The 22,601-nt window shown below is 38.9% G+C and overlaps 1 non-coding gene and 2 pseudogenes across 1 annotated transcript; 2 read left to right on the top strand and 1 right to left on the bottom strand.

The window, feature by feature from the left end:
• On the top strand, positions 1,171–2,120 carry OR5D85P (olfactory receptor family 5 subfamily D member 85, pseudogene; annotated as a pseudogene).
• OR10AG89P (olfactory receptor family 10 subfamily AG member 89, pseudogene) lies at positions 16,028–16,819 on the bottom strand (annotated as a pseudogene).
• Positions 18,593–18,665, top strand: TRNAR-UCU (transfer RNA arginine (anticodon UCU)). The gene has a single exon. It is a non-coding gene; the product is annotated as a tRNA-Arg (tRNA).
• Positions 18,666–22,601: the final 3,936 nt, after the last annotated feature.

A 22,601-nucleotide genomic window follows, 5' to 3' on the forward strand; every position in this document is an offset into this window, starting at 1 on the left:
GAATCTGGTGGGCTACAGTCCATGGGGTCACAAAGAGTCCAACACGACTGAAGCGACTTAGCATGCACAAACACAGCCTCTGTATGGAGGTGAATTATTTTTAAAAACATCAGCAATAGGTCAATGACAAGAGAAATCATACTGTAAATTACAGAAGAGGAATTTTCTTTTAGTTATTCTGTCTATAGCTCATGACAATAAACTCTGTCAGAATTCTTCAGGGTTTGAGTCCCTAGGGTTAGGTGATTAGATATAAAATTAAAACACCATTATGAAGTATAATTTCTAGGCCTGCCTATTAGTCAAGGACATGTTTATTCTCCTGCAATTTCTTGACTGTTGCAAAAATAACAGATTATATTTCTTGCTATTATTATTAACTATATTTTGCAAGAATCATCAACTTTCTGATTAAAGGACTGGAAACATTTAAACAAAAATTTCAATTTTGATACAAAATGTGTATGCAGCATATTAGTGTTAGCAAGGAATCCATCATAGAAATACACCAAGGATATCTGGCATTTGGTGAGTTGATTTAACCTAGGATCATCCTTTCACTCTGATCTGAGGGATGTGGAATCCAGAAGATTTTTGGCAGAGGAAACCTATATGAACTGAAAACAGCAATATACAGGCTAAATTCTACTTTTATTAGTCCCAGGATCATCATGCATGTGCAGTTATATGTTTAACCCCAGAGAAATTTACTATTATATTTTTCTTTATGTGTTAAAAATGTTTAATCTTTCCCAGGCCAATTCTGCTATTATCATATGACTGCCATAACCCAATCAATGATTTGTTTAGTTTTTTTCTTTTTATTTCCTTCTATGTGGCCTGTGTTCTCATATAATTATATTCTATCTTGGGGATATTTAATACTCTAAACATTATACTCATTCAGGAATCATTTATATATAATACTACTATTGATAAATACTATTCTTTCTTATTTTCCAGATAAAGAAACTTAAGTTCTAAAGGATAAAGCCAATTTTGTTGAGCAAAGATTTCAACCTGACACTTCAGAACATCCCTGGGTATACACTGATCACACTGCCTTCACTAGCTTAGGTTGAGCAATCTTGAGCTTCTTTTACTCCACCTTCTCATGTTTCATTGCCCAAATTTAATTCTTCTTTATTTTTATCTTTTAAATCAAGATCCATGGTTCTGAGTGAAGGAAATCAGAGCTCTGTGACTATGTTCATCCTCTTGGGCTTCTCAGAATACCCACGCCTCCTGGAACCCCTTTTTCTGGTGTTCCTGACCATTTACACAGTCACTCTGGTGGGGAACCTTGGCATAATAGTGATCATAAGGACAAGTCTCAAACTCCACACACCCATGTACTTTTTTCTTAACTGTCTATCCTTTTGGGATATTTGTTCTTCCAGTGTATTTACACCCAAACTCCTAGATATCTTAGTAGTGGAAGACAGAGTTATCCCTTTCAAAGGATTCATGGCATAGTTTTTCTTTGGCTGTGCATTTGTGATTACGGAGATGTCCATGCTAGCATTGATGGCCTATGACTGGTTTGTGGCTGTTTGTAACCCCCTGCTCTACACAGTTGCTGTGTCTCCTAAGCTCTGCAGCATCCTGGTTGCCAGGACTTACACGTGGGGTGGAATGTGTTCCTGGACAATCACATGTTCTCTTTTGGAGCTGTCCTTCTGCAGTTCTATGTCATACATCACTTTGGCTGTGAGTATTCTGCCATCATCTCTGCTTCCTGTTCTGACACCCATTTCAGTCAACTGACGTGTTTCATCATTTCTACACTCAATGAGGTATGTAGCCTCCTGATTATCCTCACTTCCTACGTTTTCATAGTTGTCACAATCATCAAGATGCCTTCAGCTGCTGGACTCCAAAAAGCCTTCTCCACCTGTGCCTCCCACCTGACCGCCATCACCATTTTCCACGGGACTGTCTTATTCCTTTATTGTGTATCCAACTCCAAAAGCTCGTGGCTCCTCATCAAAGTAGCCACTGTGTTTTTTACTGTCATGATTCCTATGCTGAACCCTCTTATCTATAGCCTTAGGAATAAAGGTGTGAAAGAGACAGTCAGAAGTTTGAGAACTATGAAACTGCTTTCTCCCTCAATATAATTCAGAAGTCCAATAGGACTGAAAAACCACTTGAATTAAAGTCAAGCTGTGTATAACTCAAATAGATATGTTATGTTCATATTATCCCTAATAATTTTCTTATATATTTCTGATGCTAGTTTACCTCTAAGTAAATATATGATCATGTTTCAAATAAATTGTATGTTGCATTTTACTTTTTTTTTTTTTTTGATGGTCAGGATGAGCTACAATTACAATTATTTCTGAGTTAATATAGAAATAATACATTATGGAAGTCAGAGTGATGAAAAGATATATATTGTTAGAGACTCATTCCTTATGCTACAGTTTATGTTGTGATTTGTAACACTGCTGCAAACACAGATGATAACTCTGTTTAGTGTCAGGGTTAAGGTTAGGGTTAGGGTTAAATTTGTACTCAGGTTCTCATAACTAACTCTTTTGATTCAGTTCTATAAAATGCAACTTTTAGCTTTTCTCAAAACTTTATTTTACTCCAGGTAAAATGAGGACTTTTGAGTTTGCATTACAAAAATATTACCTGATTTTAAGCAAGAAGATCCTGAAAATAATAGCATCACTATTCTGTATGCATCACCAATATTTGAATACCAGTATAATACAGTTCAGTAAAAGGTGTTTAAAATAATACTGAATACTGAGAAAAAGTTAAATGTATTTCTAAGGAGATATAATGATTACCCAGTGGTAAAGCCCAAGTTAAGAACTGCTGTATTTTCTCTTCTTCTGACATACATACTCATTCATGTCTCAGGTTTGCACTCATAATCCAAAGAAGAAGAAATGCTCTTTATCCATAATGAAGTATGAAAAAATTATAATAGATTAACAGAGATGTTTTTGAATAACTGGACCTAATTATGAATCTACCTCATTCAGTTTCATAAGTCTTTCTTATATTCATTTGAAGTACCTGCCATTACCACATATTCTTTATGTTAACTTTGAAGTAAATCTCACTATCCATTAGAGCAACTTCTGACATCTTTTCTTCCCTGTAAGTGGATCCTGTTTATCCTTGACCGTTTCATTTTCATACAGACTTCAGTATTTATTTTGTTCATTCTTTTAAACTCTGAGACTCTTAGGGGCTCTAAAATTTATGTCACTTGTTCTTTAGCTCTGCATGTTAAAACATGCTTGACTGTAGTAGCCATGCCCTCTCTGCTTCATTCATCTATACTCCTTCATAATGATAAGATCATATTAGCTGGGTTTATTTTACCTTTGTTTGAATTTATTTATTTTTATTTTTGGCTGTGCTGCACAGCATGTGAGATCTTAGCTTCCCAACCAGGGATAAAGCCCGTGCTCCCTGCAGTGGAAGCAAAGAACCTTAACCCCTGGACCACCAGGGAAATCCCACCATTGTTTTTATTGATGTGACTTTGCCATTTGATTTATTTCTCATTATCATTACTATGATTGATTATGTTTCTGAGGTCAAAGAGAGACAACAAAAGCATGTTATATATTGAGTCTGACATATTGAGTTAAAAACAATCCAAACTTTATCTCTTTCTTTACTGATTAGGGGGAAAAATGGGCATAGGTAATATTCTACAGGTAGGGCAGATAAGAATATATTGTGAAGAATCGCTATTAAGAAATTACAAATCTTAGTGAAATAAACACCTTCCTTGAAAAAACATAGCATTCAATCTTATACAATAAAAATAGAAAATCTAGGTAAAATCTTATCTATTAAAGTAATGGATGTCTGAGTGTGCTCAGTCATGTCTGACTCTTTGTGACCCCATGGATTTTAGCCTGCCAGGCTTCTCTGTCCATGGGATTTTGCTGGCAAGAATACTGGAATGGGTGGCCATGCCCTTCTCCAAGAGATATCCCTGACAGGAACGAACCCCTGTCTCCTGTGTCTTCTGTCTTGCAGGCAGATTCTTTACCACTGAGTCACTGGGGAAGCCCAAAGTAATGGAATTTGTTTTCAAAAACTTCCTAACAAAGAAATCCTATGCCCTGTTTATTATGTTGGTGAATTTTTCCAAACATTTAAGAAATATTGTCAATCATGCACAAGTCTTTCTAGAGAATAGATTGAGAGGATACTTAATAATGCATTATATTCACTGATTTTTAACAATCAATTCAAAAAAAGCTATTATAAGAAATAAATTTATAGATCAATCTTTCTCATGAGGTTATATAATGAATATTCAAGACAGAATATTAACGCACTGGATTTTATTCCAGAAACTGAAAAGTGGTTTAACAGTCATGAATTAATAACCACAAATCAACATATTAAAACAAAAGTGAAAGTGAAGTCGCTCAGTCGTGTCCGACTCTTTGCAACCCCATGGACGGTAGCCTACCAGGCTCCGAGATCCATGGGATTTTCCAGGCAAGAATACTGGAGTGGGCTGCCATTTCCTTCTCCAGGGGATCTTCCCAACCCAGGGATTGAACCTGGGTCTTCTGCATAACAGACAGACGCTTTACCGTCTGAGCCACTAGAGTGATCCTATTAAAACAAAGGGAAGATATATCATTCTTGCAATTTACAGTTCTAGGAAAATAATTTGGTTACATACAAAACTCATTCCACTCTGAATGGATGACTTTTCTCAACTCACACTTATTAAAATTCTTATTAGCTATAGAAACTTTAAGTAATCCTCATATTAACTACTGAAATTACTGTGATTAATTTTAAAATACTTTGGCTGTAATACTATATGTATATCTAAACTAACATCTTCCCAAGAATGTATAAATCCAAAGGCAATCCCCTAGAGTTTTAATTGAAAAGTTCATGCTTCCTAGATGGCTGTGACAAATATTTCTAGTATCCATGTGTTCAATAGAAATTGACCTATCCCTGATAAGAGTGCTGTCTTGTAGGTCTTCATAGAACTGTTCAACTTCAGCTTCTTGAGCATTACTGGTTGGGGCATAGACTTGGATTACTGTGATATTGAATGGCTTGCCTTGGAAACAAACAGAGATCATTCTGTCCTTTTTGAGATTGCATCCAAGTACTGCATTTCGGACTCTTTTGTTGACCATGATGGCTACTCCATTTCTTCTAAGGGATTGCTGCCCACAGTAGTAGATATAATGGTCATCTGAGTTAAATTCACCCATTCCAGTCCATTTTAGTTTGCTGATTCCTAGAATGTCGATGTTCACTCTTGCCATCTCCTGTTTGACCACTTCTAATTTGCCTTGATTCATGGACCTAACATTCCAGGTTCCTATGCAATATTGCTCTTTACAGCATTGGACCTTGCTTCTATCACCAGTCACATCCACAGCTGGGTATTCTTTTTGCTTAGGCTCCATCCCTTCATTCTTTCTGGAGTTATTTCTCCACTGATCTCCAGTAGCATACTGGGCACCTACCGACCTGGGGAGTTCCTCTTTCAGTATCCTATCATTTTGCCTTTTCATACTGTTAATGGGGTTCTCAAGGCAAGAATACTGAAGTGGTTTGCCATTCCCTTCTCCAGTGGACCATATTCTGTCAGACCTCTCCACCATGACCCACCCATCTTGGGTGGCCCCACACGGCATGGCTTAGTTTCATTGAGTTAGACAAGGCTGTGGTCCGTGTGGTTAGACTGACTACTTTTCTGTGATTATGGTTTCAGTGTGTCCTCTGATGACCTCTCACAACACCTACCATCTTACTTGGGTTTCTTTTACCTTGGACGTGGGGTATCTCTTCACAGCTCTTCCAGCAAAGCACAGCTGCTGCTCCTTACCTTGGACAAGGGGTATCTCCTCACGGCCGCCCCTCCTGACCTTGAATGTTATCCCCTATAATGAACCTTTTTCATTATATGGGACTGGAATGCAAAAGTAGGAAGTCAAGAAACACCTGGGGTAACAGGCAAATTTGGCCTTGGAATATGGAATGAAGCAGTGCAAAAGCCAAAAAGAGTTTTGCCAAGAGAACGCACTGATCATAGCAAACACCCTCTTCCAACAACACAAGAGAAGACTCTACACATGGACATCACCAGATGGTCAACCGAAATCAGATTGATTATATTCTTTTCAGCCAAAGATGGAGAAGCTCTATACAGTCAGCAAAAACAAGACCAGGAGCTGACTGTGACTCAGATCATGAACTCCTTATTGCCAAATTCAGACTTAAACAGAAGAAAGTAGGGAAAACCACTAGACCATTCATGTATGAACTAAATCAAAGCGCTTATTATTATACAGTGGAAGTGAGAAATAGATTTAAGGGACTAGATCTGATAGATAGTCTGATGAACTATGGATGGAGGTTCATGACACTGTACAGGAGACAGATCAAGACCATCCCCATGCAAAAAAAAAAATGCAAAAAAGCAAAATGGCTGTCTGGGGAGACCTTACAAATATCTGTGAAAAGAAGAGAAGTGAAAAGCAAAGGAGAAAAGGAAAGATATAAGCATCTGAATGCAGAGTTCCAAAGAATAGCAAGAAGAGATAAGAAAGCCTTCCTCAGAGATCAATGCAAAGAAATAGAGGAAAACAACAGAATGGGGAAGACTAGAGATCTCTTCAAGAAAATTAGAGATACAAAGGGAACATTTCATGCAAAGATGGGCTCGGTAAAGGACAGAAATGGTATGGACCTAACAGAAGCAAAAGATATTAAGAAGAGGTGGCAAGACTACACAGAACTATACAAAAAAGATCTTCATGACCAAGATAATCACGATGGTATGATCACTCACCTAGAGCCAGACATCCTGGAATGTGAAGTCAAGTGGGCCTTTGTTCATCACTATGAACAAAGCTAGTGGAGGTGATGGAATTTCAGTTGAGCTATTTCAAATCCTGAAAGATAATGCTGTGAAAGTGCTGCACTCAATATGCCAGCAAATTTGGAAAACTCAGCAGTGGCCACAGGACTGGAAAAAGGTCAGTTTTCATTCCAATCCCAAAGAAAGGCAATGCCAAAGAATGCTCAAACTGCCGCACAATTGCACTCATCTCACATGCTAGTAAAGTAATGCTCAAAATTCTCCAAGCCAGGCTTCAGCAATACGTGAACCGTGAACTTCCTGATGTTCAAGCTGGTTTTAGAAAAGGCAGAGGAACCAGAGATCAAATTGCCAACATCTGCTGGATCATGGAAAAAGCAAAAGAATTCCAGGAAATTCTACTTCTGCTTTATTGACTATGCCAAAGCCTTTGACTGTGTGGATTGCCGGGAGCCAGCACGGGAGTTCCCACCCATGACATGGTCATGCGGGAGAGCCCTGACTGGCAAGGCGAGTCAGGGCTCTAGGACCCCCCACAGGATCTGCCTGAGCGTCTACCCCAAAACCAGAATCTGTCTGTTTCACTATTTTACGACTTTCACCAACTCCTCTGACATTAACGGGGGGCTATCCCCGACCACTTTTCTCTGAAGGAAATCAACTTAGAGCTCTATTAATTAGCCTCTTGGGCATAATAGGAGTGTTTCAATCCAAACCCCTCAGATGGCTTTCTAACATGCCTGACAGGTTTACCCAGACTCCTACAGCTATGCATCCGATTGTTTACAGTCTTCCAACCGCAGGACAAGCTTAAGATATTCAAATAGTATACAGCCTCTCGGAGAGTTAGAAATTGTTAGAAAAGAACTAGTAGAAGATTTCATTGTTGAGCCAATGCTTGCTGCCAAGTTTCCACATCCCCTGTATTGTATCCTTGGAAGTGTATTAATTAATATAGTTGGTATATAGAAAAAATAAGTAGTGGCCTTGGTGTTAACAACTTTAGACCCTTAAGGTAATGAATTCTTTCCTTTGTTGTAAGCCCACTGCGTCTTTGCCCTATAGGAATGCAACTTTATCTAACACCTTCGGAGGATGCCTCCAAACCTTAAAATAATTACTCTTAGAGAAAATAAGTCTTATGTTTGACAAACCTTTATCAGGGTCATAAAATGTTAACAGGCCTTCTGGCCAGAAGATGATGTAAATCACCTAAACCATTTGTATACGATAAGTTTGCAGAAAAGAAAGCCTGGTCTCGATAAGGATCAAAGACTGCTGACTTTGCATGATTTCACACCCCCTATTATCCTCTATGCACAACTTAAGGTATATAAGCTCCCTTTAAAAATAAAGCCACAGGCCTTGCTCAAAGCTTGGTCTCCACGTGTAGTTCTTTCTTGCTTCCTTTTCTCTCCTTTTCTTCTCTGTTCTTCCTTCAGGGTGACTGATCGGAGCATGGGGGCTCTCTGAGACCACTTACTTGCCTGGGCTTCTAAGACCCACTTGAGAAGGTGCCTAAGGTGGGGGCACCTTTCCACTATTTGAGAGGGCGCCTGCGGCCTCCGTGGTCAGAGCAACCTGATGTCACAGGTTTTATTGGCTTTCCGCATAAACCAGTTAGTTCACCTCTGTCTTCTTCCTTTTATCTATCCTTTAATCACCTACGCCATCCGCCTGAGGGAATCCCTGGATCCAACCGGGGCTAGACCCCGGTAGTGGATCACAAAACTGGAGAATTCTGAAAGATGGGAACACCAGACCACCTGACCTGCCTCTTGAGAAACCTGTATGCAGGTCAGGAAGCAACCGTTAGAACTGGACATGGAACAATACACTGGTTCCAAATAGGAAAAGGAGTATGTCAAGGCTGTATATTGTCACTCTGCTTATTTAACTTACATGCAGAGTATAGCATGAGAAACGCTGGGCTGGAAGAAGCACAAGCTGGAATCAAGATTGCTGGGAGAAATATCAATAAGCTCAGATATGCAGATGATGCCACGCTTATGGCAGAAAGTGAAGAGGAACTAAAAAGCCTCTTGATGAAAGTGAAAGAGGAGAGTGAAAAAGTTGGCTTAAAGCTCAACATTCAGAAAACGAAGATCATGGTATCTGGTCCCATCACTTCATGGGAAATAGATGGGGAAACAGTGGAAACAGTGTCAGACTTTATTTTTTGAGGACTCCAAAATCACTGCAGATGGTGATTGTAGCCATGAAATTAAAAGACGCTTACTCCTTGGAAGGAAAGTTATGACCAACCTAGATAGCATATTCAAAAGCAGAGACATTACTTTGCCAACAAAGATCCATCTAGTCTAGGCTATGGTTTTTCCAGTGGTCATGTATGGATGTGAGAGTTGGACCGTGAAGAAATCTGAGCGCTGAAGAATTGATGCTTTTGAACTGTTGTGTTGGAGAAGACTCTCGAGAGTCCCTTGGACTGCAAGGAGATCCAACCAGTTCATTCTGAAGGAGATCAGCCCTGGGATTTCTTTGGAAGGACTGATGCTAAAGCTGAAACTCCAATACTTTAGCCACCTCATGCGAAGAGTTGACTCATTGGAAAAGACCGTGATGCTGGGAGGGATTGGGGGCAGGAGGAGAAGGGGACGACAGAGGATGAGATGGCTGTATGGCATCACCAACTCCATGGACATGAGTTTGGGTGGATTCCAGGAGTTGGTGATGGACAGGGAGGCCTGGCATGCTGCAGTTCATGGGTTTGCAAGGAGTCAGACACAACTGAGTGACTGAACTAAATGGCAGAGAGTTCTGACAAAGTGTGTTCCACTGGAAAGGGAATGGAAACCACTTCAGCATTCTTACTTTGAGAACCCTGTAAACAGTATGGAAAGGAAAAAAGATATGACACTGAAAGATGAATTTCCCAGGTTGGTAGGTGCCCAATATGCTACTGAAGAGTGAAGAAATAGCTCCAGAAGGAATGAAGAGGCTGAGCCAAAGTGGAAACAACACTCATCTGTGGGTGTGTCTGGTGGTGAAAGTAAAGTCCGATGCTGTAATAAACAATACTGCATAGGAACCTGGAATGTTAGGTCCATGAATCAAGGTAAATTAGAAGTGGTCAAACAGGAGATGGCAAGAGTGAACACTGACATTTTAGTAATCAGTGAACTAAAATGGATAGCAATGGGTAAATTTAATTCAGATGATCATTATATCTATTACTGTGAGCAAGAATCCCTTAGAAGAAATGGAGTAGCCCTCATAGTAAACAAAAGAGTCTGAAATGCAGTACTTGGATGCACTCTCAAAAATGACAGATCTCCGTTTGTTTCCAAGGCAAACCATTCAATATCACAATAATCCAAGGCTATGCTCCAACCACTAATGCCAAAGAAGCTGAAATTGAATGGTTCTATTATTACCTCCAAGACCTTCTAGAACTAACACACCCAATATATGTCCTTTTCATCATAGGGGACTGGAATGCAAAAGTAGGAAGTCAAGAGATACCTGGATTAACAGGTAAGTTTGGTCTTTGAGTATGAAATGAAGCAGGACAGAGTCTAACAGAGTTTTGCCAAGAGAATGCACTGGTCATAGCAAACACCCTCTTCCAACAACATAAGAGATGACTCTACACATGGACATCACCAGATGGTTAATACCAAAATCAGATTGATTACATTCTTTGCAGCCAAAGATGGAGAAGCTCTATATAGGCAGCAGAAACAAGATTGGGAGATGACTGTGACTCAAATCATGAACTCTTTATTGCAAAATTCAGACTTAAACTGAAGAAAGTAGGGGAAATCACAAGGCCATTCAGTCAGTTCAGTCGCTCAGTCATGTCCAACTCTTTGCAACCCCATGAATCACAGCACGCCAGGCCTCCCTGTCCATCACCAACTCCCGGAGTTCACTCAGACTCACGTCCATCGAATCAGTGATGCCATCCAGGCATCTCATCCTCTGTCGTCCCCTTCTCCTCCTGCCCCCAATCCCTCCCAGCATCAGAGTCTTTTCCAATGAGTCAGCTCTTCGAATCAGGTGGCCAGGGTACCGGATTTTCAGCTTTAGCATCATTCCTTCCAAAGAAATCCCAAGGCTGATCTCCTTCAGAATGGACTGGTTAGATCTCCTTGCAGTTTAAGGGACTCTCAAGAGTCTTCTCCACACAACAGTTCAAAAGCATCAATTCTTCAGCGCTCGGATTTCTTCACAGTCCAACTCTCACATCCATACATGACCACTGGAAAAACCATAGCCTTGACTAGACAGACCTTTGTTGGCAAAGTAATGTCTCTGCTTTTGAATTTGCTATCTAGGTTGGTCAAAACTTTCCTTCCAAGGAGTAAGCATCTTTTAATTTCATGGCTGCAGTCACCATCTGCAGTGATTTTGGAGCCCCAAAAAAATAGAGCCTGACACTGTTTCCACTGTTTCCCCATCTATTTCCCATGAAGTGATGGGACCAGATGCCATGATCTTAATTTTCTGAATGTTGAGCTTTAAGCCAACTTTTTCACTCTCCACTTTTACTTTCATCAAGAGGCTTTTTGGTTCTTCTTCACTTTCTGCCATAAGGGTGGTGTCATCTGCATATCTGAGCTTATTGATATTTCTCCTGGAAATCTTGATTCCAGCTTGTGCTTCTTCCAGCCCAGGTTTTCTCATGATATACTCTGCATAGAAGTTAAATAAGCAGGGTGACAATATACAGCCTTGACATACTCCTTTTCCTATTTGGAACCAGTCTGTTGTTCCATGTCCAGTTCTAACTGTTGCTTCCTGACCTACATGCAGATATTTCAAGAGGCAGGTCAGGTGGTCTGGTATTCCCATCTCTTTCAGAATTTTCCACAGTTTGTTGTGATCCACACAGTCAAAGGCTTTGGCATAGTCAATAAATCAGAAATAGATGTTTTTCTGGAACTTTCTTGCTTTTTCCATGATCCAGCGGACATTGGCAATTTGATCTCTGGTTCCTCTGCCTTTTCTAAAACCAGCTTGAACATCAGGAAGTTCACAGTTCACATATTGCTGAGGCCTGGCTTGGAGAATTTTGAGCATTACTTTACTAGCATGTGAGATGAGTGCAATTGTGCAGTAGTTTGAGCATTCTTTGGCATTGCTTTTCTTTGGGATTGGAATGAAAACTGACCTTTTCCAGTCCTGTGGCCACTGCTGAGTTTTCCAAATTTGCTGGCATATTGAGTGCAGCACTTTCACAGCATCATCTTTAAAGATTTGAAATAGCTCAACTGGAATTCCATCACCTCCACTAGCTTTGTTCATAGTGATGCTTTCTAAGGTCCACTTGACTTCACATCCCAGGGTGTCTGGCTCTAGGTCAGTGATCACATCATCATGATTATCTGGGTTGTGAAGATCTTTTTTGTACAGTTCTTCTGTGTATTCTTGCCATCTCTTCTTAATATCTTCTACTTCTGTTAGGTCCACACCATTTCTGTCCTTTATCGAGCCCATCTTTGCATGAAATGTTCCCTTTGTATCTCTAATTTTCTTGAAGAGATCCCTAGTCTTTCCCATTCTGTTGTTTTCCTCTATTTCTTTGCATTGATCACTGAGGAAGGCTTTCTTATCTCTTCTTGCTATTCTTTTGAACTCTGCATTCAAATGCTTATATCTTTCCTTTTCTCCTTTGCTTTTCACTTCTCTTCTTTTCACAGCTATTTGTAAAGCCTCCCCAGACAGCCATTTTGCTTTTTTGCATTTCTTTTGCATGGGGATGGTCTTGATCCCTGTCTTCTCTACAGTGTCATGAACCTCATTCCATAGTTCATCAGGCACTGTACCTAAATCAAATCTCTTATGATTGATTATACAGTGGAAGTGACAAATCAATTCAAGGGATTAGATCTGATAGATTGCCTAAAGAACTATAAATGGAAGTCTGTAATATAAAGGAGGCAGTGATCAAAATCATCCCCATGAAAACTTCCATAAGACCCAGCAATCCCACTCCTGTGTATATACCCTGAGAAAACCATAATTCAAAGAGATATGCAGCACTATTGACAATAGCCAGGACATTGGAGCAACCTAGATGTACACTGACAGATGAGTGGATAAAGAAGGTGTGGTACATATATATAATTGAATATTGCTCAGTCATAGAAAGTAATGAATTTGTATCCGTTCTAATTAGGTGGATGAATCTAGAGTGAAGTGCTATATAGAGTGAAGGAAGTCAGAAAGAGAAAAACAAATATTGTATATTAATGCAAATGAAATGGAATCTAGAAAAATAGTACTGATGAATCTATTTGCAGGGCAGGATAAGAGAGGCAGACATGGAGAACAGACTTGTGAACACAGCAGGGGAAGGAGAGGGTGGGGAAAATTGAGAGAGTAGCACTGAATCATTTACATTACCATGTGCAAAGCAGATCTAATGGGAAGTTGCTGCATAACACAGCTCAGCCCAGTACTCTATGACAACCTAGAGAGGTGGAATGGGGTGGAGAACGGGAGGGAGGTTCAAGAGAGAGGGGACATATGTACCCTTAGGGTTGATCCACCTTGTTGTGTGGCAGAAACCAATACAACATTATAAAGCAATTATCCGCCAATTAAAAAATAAAAATAAAAAAAACACCAAAATCTACATTCCTGAGAAAAATCTCCTGCCACAATACAGCTTTTCACCAGATGAACAGACACAAAAGAGGTACTGTCTACTACCACCAAACATTTTGAAACATTAATATGTATGCAGATATACTCTTCTTTAGAACTGTATTTAAGCCTGTGAAATAAAACACATTTGTTTGCTTCACAGAGCACTTCTGGTGGGGTGGTCTGATTAGTCTTATACTTTAAAAATAAAGACATTGGAGTATCAGGTTCCTTATGCTCTCCTGCTTTCCCATTCTTAGATATGACTTCTGCACCCTTCCAAGGATGAAAGATGGAAAAGGAAATGGCAACCCATTCCAGTATCCTTGCCTGGAAAATCCCATGGACAGAGGAGCCTAGGGGACTGCAGTCCATGGGGTCACAAAGAGTTGGGCATGACTGAGGGACTAACACAAAGGATGAAAGTAGTGGAAACAAAAGACTGAACACTTGTTGACATCTATCTTCATGTTATTAGCCAAAATTGAGTCATTGTTTCATACTCAGCTGGAAAGGAGGCTGAGAAATTGAATATTTCAAATCCTCATAGGAAAGTGAAGTCACTCAGTTGTGTCCAACTCTTTGCGACCCCATGGACTGTAGCCTACCAGGCTTCTCTGTCCATGGGATTTTCCAGGCAAGAATACTGGAGTGGGTTACCACTTTCTTCTCCAGGAGATCTTCCTGACCCTGGCATTGAACCCGGGTCTTCCTCATTGTAGGCAGACGCTTTACCATCTGAGCCACCAGGGAAGTCTCTTCTTATAGTACAGTTAAATTGGTTATGAGATTGAAGTTTTGAATTTGTATATCCTGAGCAAGTCTACACCATCTCATATTATTTTCTGTGAAAGACATCATTATCTTCTGTGTATTAGCTGTCTCTTGCAGTTTTAGTTTATTATCTTGGAGGTCTGTAGATGATAGGTCAAAACTGTTGGGAGGGCCACATTCTTTTTTTTTTTTTTTTTTGCTCTAGTGAGTATTCCATCTTTCTTGTTCAATTAAATTATTGGCAGAATTTTCTTCCTTGAGGTTGTCGAACAGAGGACTAATTCCTTGCTGGCAACTGGTCAAATGCCATGTTCACTTTATAGAGATCAGGACAGTCCTTGCTCTTTGTCCCAAAAGACTTTTGAGCCAGCACTGACAAAATGAGCCCTCCTTTTCTCTGTTCCATCTGTGATAACCCATTTTTTGAATATTGCTTTTCTTTGTTTTTAAGGCTTATGTGATCAGATTGGTTCTACCTGAATAATCTCCCCATTTCAATGATTTATGATATTAATCATATCTATAAAGTCCATTTTGTCAACTAATGTAGTGCACTTGTTTCCAGGGATTCTAATTCATTTCACCTGGAGAGAATATCTATCACAATCTCCCAATGAAATAGCATGACTGGCTTATGTGGTCTTCATTTGATTGAACCATTAACTTCCATAAATTTTTCTCTGATACACCATATGATAGTACATCCCAGGATAAAGACAGTTAGGTTATAATTGAAACTAAAACTAGAGAATGGAATAATTGTCAAAAGAACTATAGCAGAAGTTCTCAGGGACAGCTACAACAAATCATCTCTTAATGTTGCTGATTTGAGGATGGAATTGGGAAGATGGGCATTCATAATCCTAGTGAGATATGTTCACTTTCCTTGATTATATTAGTCAATGATTTACAGTTTTCAACACTAAAGGAGGGGATAAAGACATGGGAGGTTAGTCCAGACACACTAATGTAATGCGATTGTACGGACTGTGGGTAATTCTGAAAATAACTTCTAAAACTTTTCTTCACTTTTATATCCATATATATTTTCTTTTAAAAATTCAAATTGACAGACTTAGCTGTTAGAATCCAGTTATGTAAAGGATGAAATAATGCAAAGCAAATTATTTTGGATCAAATTTGCTAAGTAGAACATGCAAATATGTGCAAAATAAACCAGTTAAGATGAGTAGGAAGGTACTGTTTTTATCATGCACTTAGGAAGAGAACAAAGTCTATGACTGCTATTCTTTTGGTTTTATGATTGCAGTAATTTCATGTGAGTTTATAGTGGATAAGCAAATATGCTCCCAATATTATTGGTTCTCTGAAAAATCTAGATTTTTTTGCTAGCAGTCTGATGTTGGCACTAGCAATATTCATTTACCCATTCACTCATTCAATCCCTCCTTCAAACATTCAATTTTCAACTGCTTATAGTCATTTTCTGTGCTATAGAATCAAAGAACGCCAACAAATGCAAGTGTGGAGATAGAGATAATTATTTAGATAAATAAACATATTTTCTAGTATATTTAAGCCAAAAAACTTACTGGATTCAATTTTGTTTTTGCTTTTTTAACGTGTAAATTACTATGTAACTCATGAGGCAGGATTATTCCTTAGACATGGAGGATTGACGACTCACTTATCTGGTATTTATCCAAGCCCAGTAAATTGTGGATTAGTTTTCTAAAGTATTCATAAGTGCATCTGAGAATAGAAGTGGCTAACTCCTTAAAGAGGGAAGATAGAAGCTGAAAATGTTTCTCTGTTACCTGTTTAGAAAACAACTAAAATATTTATAATTATAATTAAACTCATCAGTAATAATTTTCTCAGCGCTGTAATCACATCCTTGTTCCGAAGGCTGTATATCATGAGATTGAACATTGGAGCCGCTATGGTGTAGAACAGAGAGAGGAGTCTGTCAGTTCCTGCAGAATGACTGGATTTTGGTCTTGAGTGGGTAATGGCAGCAGATCTGAAGAATAACACCACAACCAACAGACGAGAAGAACACGTGGAGAAGGCCTTAGCCTGTCCTCTGGCTGTTGGCAACCTCAGAATAGTGGAAATGATTTGGCTATAGGAGGCAAGGTTCAACAAAAAGGGATGGCAGCAAACAACAGAGCTACTGCATAGACCGACAGCTCATGTGCAAAAGTGTCTCCACAGGCCAGCTTCAGAATGGGGGGAATGTCACAGAAGAAGTGGTTAATCTCGTTTGAATGACAGAAATGCAGAGAGAAGATCTGGCATGTTTGCCCTATCTGCACTGGGATTCCACTGACCCAGGAGCCCACAGCCAGCTGGAGGCACATCTTTGGGGTCATGACCAGGGGATAATGCAGAGGGTCACAGACAGCCACACAGCGGTCATAGGCCATCACTGCCAGCAGGAAGCACTCAGTGGCTCCAAGGATAAGGAAGAAGCACATTTGGGTGGCACAGTCCAAGACAAATATTCTTCTCTCCTGAGTCCAAAGGTTCACCAAAATCCTAGGGAGACACGTAACAGATTTCCAAGGAGGAAAAGTTTGCCAGGAAGAAATACATGGGTTTCTGCAGAGCTGGGTTAAGCATAGTTAGTATTATTATGGGAGAAGACAATGGCACCCCACTCCAGTACTGTTGCCCGGAAAATCCCATGGATGGAGGAGCCTGGTAGGCTGCAGTCAATGGGGTCGCTAAGAGTCAGACACGACTGAGTGACTTCACTTTCACTTTCCACTTTCCACTTTCATGCATTGGAGAAGGAAATGGCAACCCACTCCAATGTTCTTGCCTGGAGAATCCCATGGACGGAGAAGCCTGGTAGGCTGCAGTCCATGGGGTCGCAGAGTCGGACACGACTGAAGCGACTTGGCGGCAGCAGCAGTATTATTATGAGACTATCTCCAGTTAAGATAATGATGTAAATGATGGAGAACACCCCAAACAGTAACCCTTGGAAGTTTGGAAGGTCAGAAAACCCCAGGAGTACAAATTGTATAACTGTGGATACATTGTCTTCTGCTTCCATCTCTTCATATTTCATCTGTGGGAATGATTCAATCAAAAGTACTGTTATTTCACTTTCTTTGGTTTTTGTTTCCTTATATATATAAAAGATGGTACACCATTCATTTTTTCCAATTCCATTAGAAAACAAACCTATAATTGCTAGGTGCCTAACAGGTTGTGAATTACATTTTTCATCATTATGAAATCAATTTGTAAGAAAAGTTATCCATTTAATCTTTATTTTCTGCCATGAATTATCACTTTTTCTGAAGATATGTGATTATAATTTGGGCTTCCCTGGTGGCTCAGATGGTAAAGTGTCTGACTGAAATGCGGGAGACCTGGGTTCAATCCCTGGGTTGGGAATATCCCCTAGAGGAAGAAATGGCAACCCACTCCAGTACTCTTGCCTGGAGAATTCTATGGACAGAGGAGCCTGGTGGGCTACAGTCCATGGGGTCGCAAAGAGTCGAACACGATTGAGCGACTTCACTTCACTTCTTCATCTGAATGCTCAAAAATGCAAAAATTTGAGTTAAATTCATTTACATTAGTGATTTTGCTCTTATAGCCTATGTTTTTCTCTTCACCTCTCAATTCTGTGTTTAATTATTGTCAGTTGAAAGTTAATTTGATTGTATGGTGAAATATATTGTAAGTGACCTAAGATAGTTTTAGGGATGAATATAGTTAATTTTCAAAGTGTTGGTTTTCCTGTGGTATTTCCAAAGTCTTGTTTGGCATTAACATTCTACATATTTCATTTTTTTCTTATAAATAAAATTGATGAGCTGACTATATAATATTATGGGATGTTACTAGTTTTCAAACATGTATATTTCCGTGTAAAGTCCATAAATCAGTAGTGATAAGTTCTATTCAGATTTCTCAGTTGAGAGAAAAGGAATTTTAAGCTGTTCTTTTGGTCCAGGAACACTCAAGATGAAAGAGGCAAGTACATCCAGGTTTATGTTCACAAAAGCAGTTCTGGCTAGAATGTTCACCTCTAATTCACTTACTGCATGAAAGAGACACCACCCACAACTCATCTGTGAGATCTTCCTAAATTACCCACATCCTCAACAATTGTTGTTTTACTGATGATCCCATTCAACTTTTTCATTCTTCCTTTTTTGCATGTGTTTGTGTTAATCATGCATGTGAATGTGATAGGTTGAGATTTCCCACCTTTTTTGCATTAACTATATTACTAGCTTCTTTCATTTTTTCTGTAGATCTTTTTGGGCAACGCATAGTACATTTCTTCCACTAAATGTGATTCATTAACTTGTAGAATACATTAAAGATGAATCAATTTGATTGCTTCTTTGGAATTTCCCCCAAGGTATAAGAGCCCGGATAGCTCAGTCAGTAGAGCTTCAGACTTCTAGTCTGAGGGTCCAGGGTTCAAGTCCCTGTTTGGGCGGAGGTTATTTCAGGCTTCCCTGATAACTCAGCTGGTAAAAAATCTGCCTGCAATGCAGGAGACCCCTGTTTGATCCCTGGGTTGGAAAGATTCGCTGGAGAAGGTATAGGCTACCCACTCCAGTATTCTTGGGCTTCCCTTGTGGCTCAGCTGGTAAAAAATCCACCCACAATGTGGGGGACCTAGGTTTGATCCCTAGGTTGGGAAGATCCCCTGGAGAAGGGAAAGGCTACCCATTCCAGTATTATGACCTGGAGAATTCCATGGACTGTATAGTCCATGGGGTCACAAAGAGCCAGAAGCAACTGAGAGTTTCACTTCACTTCATTTCCAAAGTATAAACATGGATTCCCACTGAAAATGTAAATCTCTCCTTCCTCTCTTTCCTGTTAGAGATCAAGCATACTTTTTGTGGGGCATGCATGTGTGTATATTTGGAGAAGGAAATGGCAACCCACTCCAGTGTTCTTGCCTGGAGAATCCGAGGGCCCGGGGAGCCTGGTGGGCTGCCGTCTATGGGGTCGCTCAGAGTCAGACACGACTGAAGCGACTTAGCAGCCGCAGCAGCAGCATGTCTGTATATTTAGAAATTATACTCTTTTTACTCATTCTTGCAGAAGTAGTAAATTGCTTCATTTTTTTCAGCATGTTATACATGTATTTTCATATTATGTGTTAACTTATTTGAAAGTCAATAGAAAACAAGTCACTGAAAATAAGATACACAACTAATTACATATTCTAAGGATATTAAGTGAGGACAAAAGTCAAGATTTCTGCTGCAAAAATGTAGACAAACATGGGGTAGAACCAATAGTCCATACAAGAGCAAGAATACTGGGGTGTGTTGCCATTCCCTTCTTCAGAGGATTTTCCCTACCCAGGGGTCAAACCCAGGTCTTCTGCATGGCAGGCAGATTCTTAATCATCCGAGCCATCAGGGAAGCCATATAATATTTATATATGTACCATCTACAATATCTTAAACTACACATTACAGTAGTAAAGGTATTCAAACTTTTCCATTATTATACAATTCTGTCAATAAAAATGTGATTGTTAGAAATGCAAAAATGCTATGAATGAGTCTTTTAAACGGTCAGAAGCTAGTGGCTGACAGATGCATTATATATGAGTCTATGCAATCATGCCTCCTTTTTCAATACCTTGTCCCAACACCTTTACCAAATTTTATTCACATACTTAAATCAATGTAGAGTCTAGTACTTGGATACTGATTAAAACTGCTTGTTGAATGAATCATCAATCTTTTTAGCAAGCAGCATGCACCTACATTTGTTGAGCCACCCATTTCCCGCAGAAACTGCCTTCTGCTTTATTCTTATTATTGTATCTGCTGTTTATGTATGTAAAGTTTTCTATCATTTTTTAATCCCCTTTATAAATTATTCCTTGCTGTTCGGGTAGGATAGTACATTTGAAAAGCATACTGAAACTAAGATGTCAAAGAAAAGCCAGAAAAAGTAAGAAAGCAAAACTTAATATCAAGAATGGAGTGCTCCACATTTATTAAAATATTTTTTGTCTCAACTTTTTATTTGTGAAATGAAAATTTTTTATGAATAATAAATAGAATTGTCTGTATAAAACCATTTCTAAAGTAAGAAATATTACAATTATTCAAATTCTGTACAAACTGTATTTATATTCTAAACTCAATCTCAGGTTCAAAGATTTCCTCAAATCTTGTGACATATTTGTTGGTTTCTCTGACTTCTGAAAACTGTCAATGCTTCTCGTTATACAACTCAAAGAGAAAATCACTATATAATTCATCTAAATAGAGCCACTTGTGTTTTTGCTCAAATAATTCATGTTTATTGTTCCAGTATTTCCACTGAAATGACAATTTTATTTGATGTAGGGATTATGATATGTAAATCAGCTATATCATAATGCATTTAATACTGTTTAGAGAAAGTTTATGAAATCAATTTGAAATAGGAAATGAAAACCTAAAATTGGTGAATGCAGTTCAGAAGCCTGCTTCCTTTAGGATAAAAAGGAAAACATGCCAATATTACTTTAATATTTTCTCATTCATTTGACATAGAATTTAATTTTAACAAACAAATTATTCCCTTGGTATTGGATGAGAACACATTTTAATAATTCCTTTTACTACCGTACAACTTAGTTAAATAATTTTTAAAATGTTTTTGTGATATATCCTGATTTAATACTACATGCAAACTACTTAAATATATGCTTACTATGTAGTAATCACTTAATAAATCTTAATACTTAAGATGACTGATGATAATGATAATGAGGTTTTAATCTTTGATATATTGGCCAAATATATCATAAGACATTTCCTGTGGCTCAGTGGTAAAGAATCTGCCTGGAATGTAATAGATGAGAGACATGGGTTCGATCTGGGGCAGAAAGATCTCCTGGAGGAGGGCATGGCAACCCACTCCAGTACTCTTGCCTGGAGAATGCCATGGACAGAGGAGCCTGGTGGGCTACAGTGCATAGGTTCCCAGAGAGTCAGAAGACTGAAGCGACTGAGCACACACATGCATATTACAAAGTACTCTGTAATTTCTCATTTGATAATATAATGATGAGAATAAGAAAAGTAAAAAGATTATCTGAATCAGGGTTTTCTAAATTAATTAACAGTAAGAAGGCAATGGCACCCCACTCCAGTACTCTTGCCTGGAAAATCCCATGGATGGAGGAGCCTGGTAGGCTACAGTCCATGGGGTCATGAAGAGTCGGACACAACTGAGCGACTTCACTTTCACTTTTCACTTTCATGCATTGGAGAAGGAAATGGCAACCCACTCCAGTGTTCTTGCCTGGAGAATCCCAGGGACAGGGGAGCCTGGTGGGCTGCCGTCTATGGGGTCACACAGAGTCGGACACGACTGAAGCGACTTAGCAGCAGCAGCAGCAAGAGGAAAGGATCTATTTTTAATTCTTCTGAAACGAATGCCTTTTTTGCTGATGCTAAATGTACATAGATATTTGTAAAGCTAAATTTGCTTTGGAAAAAATGATTCATGCCTATCTGTTTGAATTGAAGCTAAATGCATGCTTACCTTTATAGATAGAGTTAAAAGAAAAAAAGTGAAACCTTTTTTGTTTTGGCAATTAGGCAATTTACATTTATTTGGAACAGATGCTAACCACAGTCTATAATCTATTCCTTGTCATAAAAAATAGTGCTCTTTAAATATAAAATATTCTTTACCCTTGGGATCAGCTTATTCCCCATGTCATTTCTTAATTAAACTAAACCTTTCTGTCTGCCACTGGAGGAGTTTCATACGACAACCAAAATCATATCTGTCCATAGTATTCCTTAAAATTTTCTACCTCTTTTCCTGTATTTTGTTATTATTAATAAATAGAAGTATTGTAAAATCAGAAATTTATGATTACATATTACTGATGCTATAAAATAAAAATAAAGATGTTCTAAAAAAGATTTAAATGAATAATGTCTTGAAGAGAATTGTCTTTGTCATTAAAAATTCAAAAGTAAGAAATCTAGAAGACTTGGGAGAATTAGGTCATGTTCAACATGAATTTTCCATCTCCACATTCACACTAACCAGGTAGACCTCACTGTCTCCTAGACTACAGAAAGGGGAGTGAGGGGAAGGGGAACATACACTTATTCCTTTTCAGGTGTACAAGCTGGAAGCAGGAACCCGGTGGGCTACAGTCCAAAGTGTCGCAGAGATGACTAAGCATGCACACATGTAAGCAGGAATAAACAGACTTGTATAAAGAATAATAGAAAGAGAGTTAGCACAATACATTTTAGAAATATTTTGTCCATGGATTGAAAGCTATCACTATTGAAGAGCTATATGTTATGTAACTTTTCAAGTAGAGGTCTTTTCAAGTGGAGGTCTTCCTCTTACTGATCTACATTTTTACTTAGTATAAATATCACAT

Source organism: Bos taurus, chromosome 16 (assembly GCF_002263795.3).
Source record: "Bos taurus isolate L1 Dominette 01449 registration number 42190680 breed Hereford chromosome 16, ARS-UCD2.0, whole genome shotgun sequence".
Taxonomy (NCBI): domain Eukaryota; kingdom Metazoa; phylum Chordata; class Mammalia; order Artiodactyla; family Bovidae; genus Bos; species Bos taurus.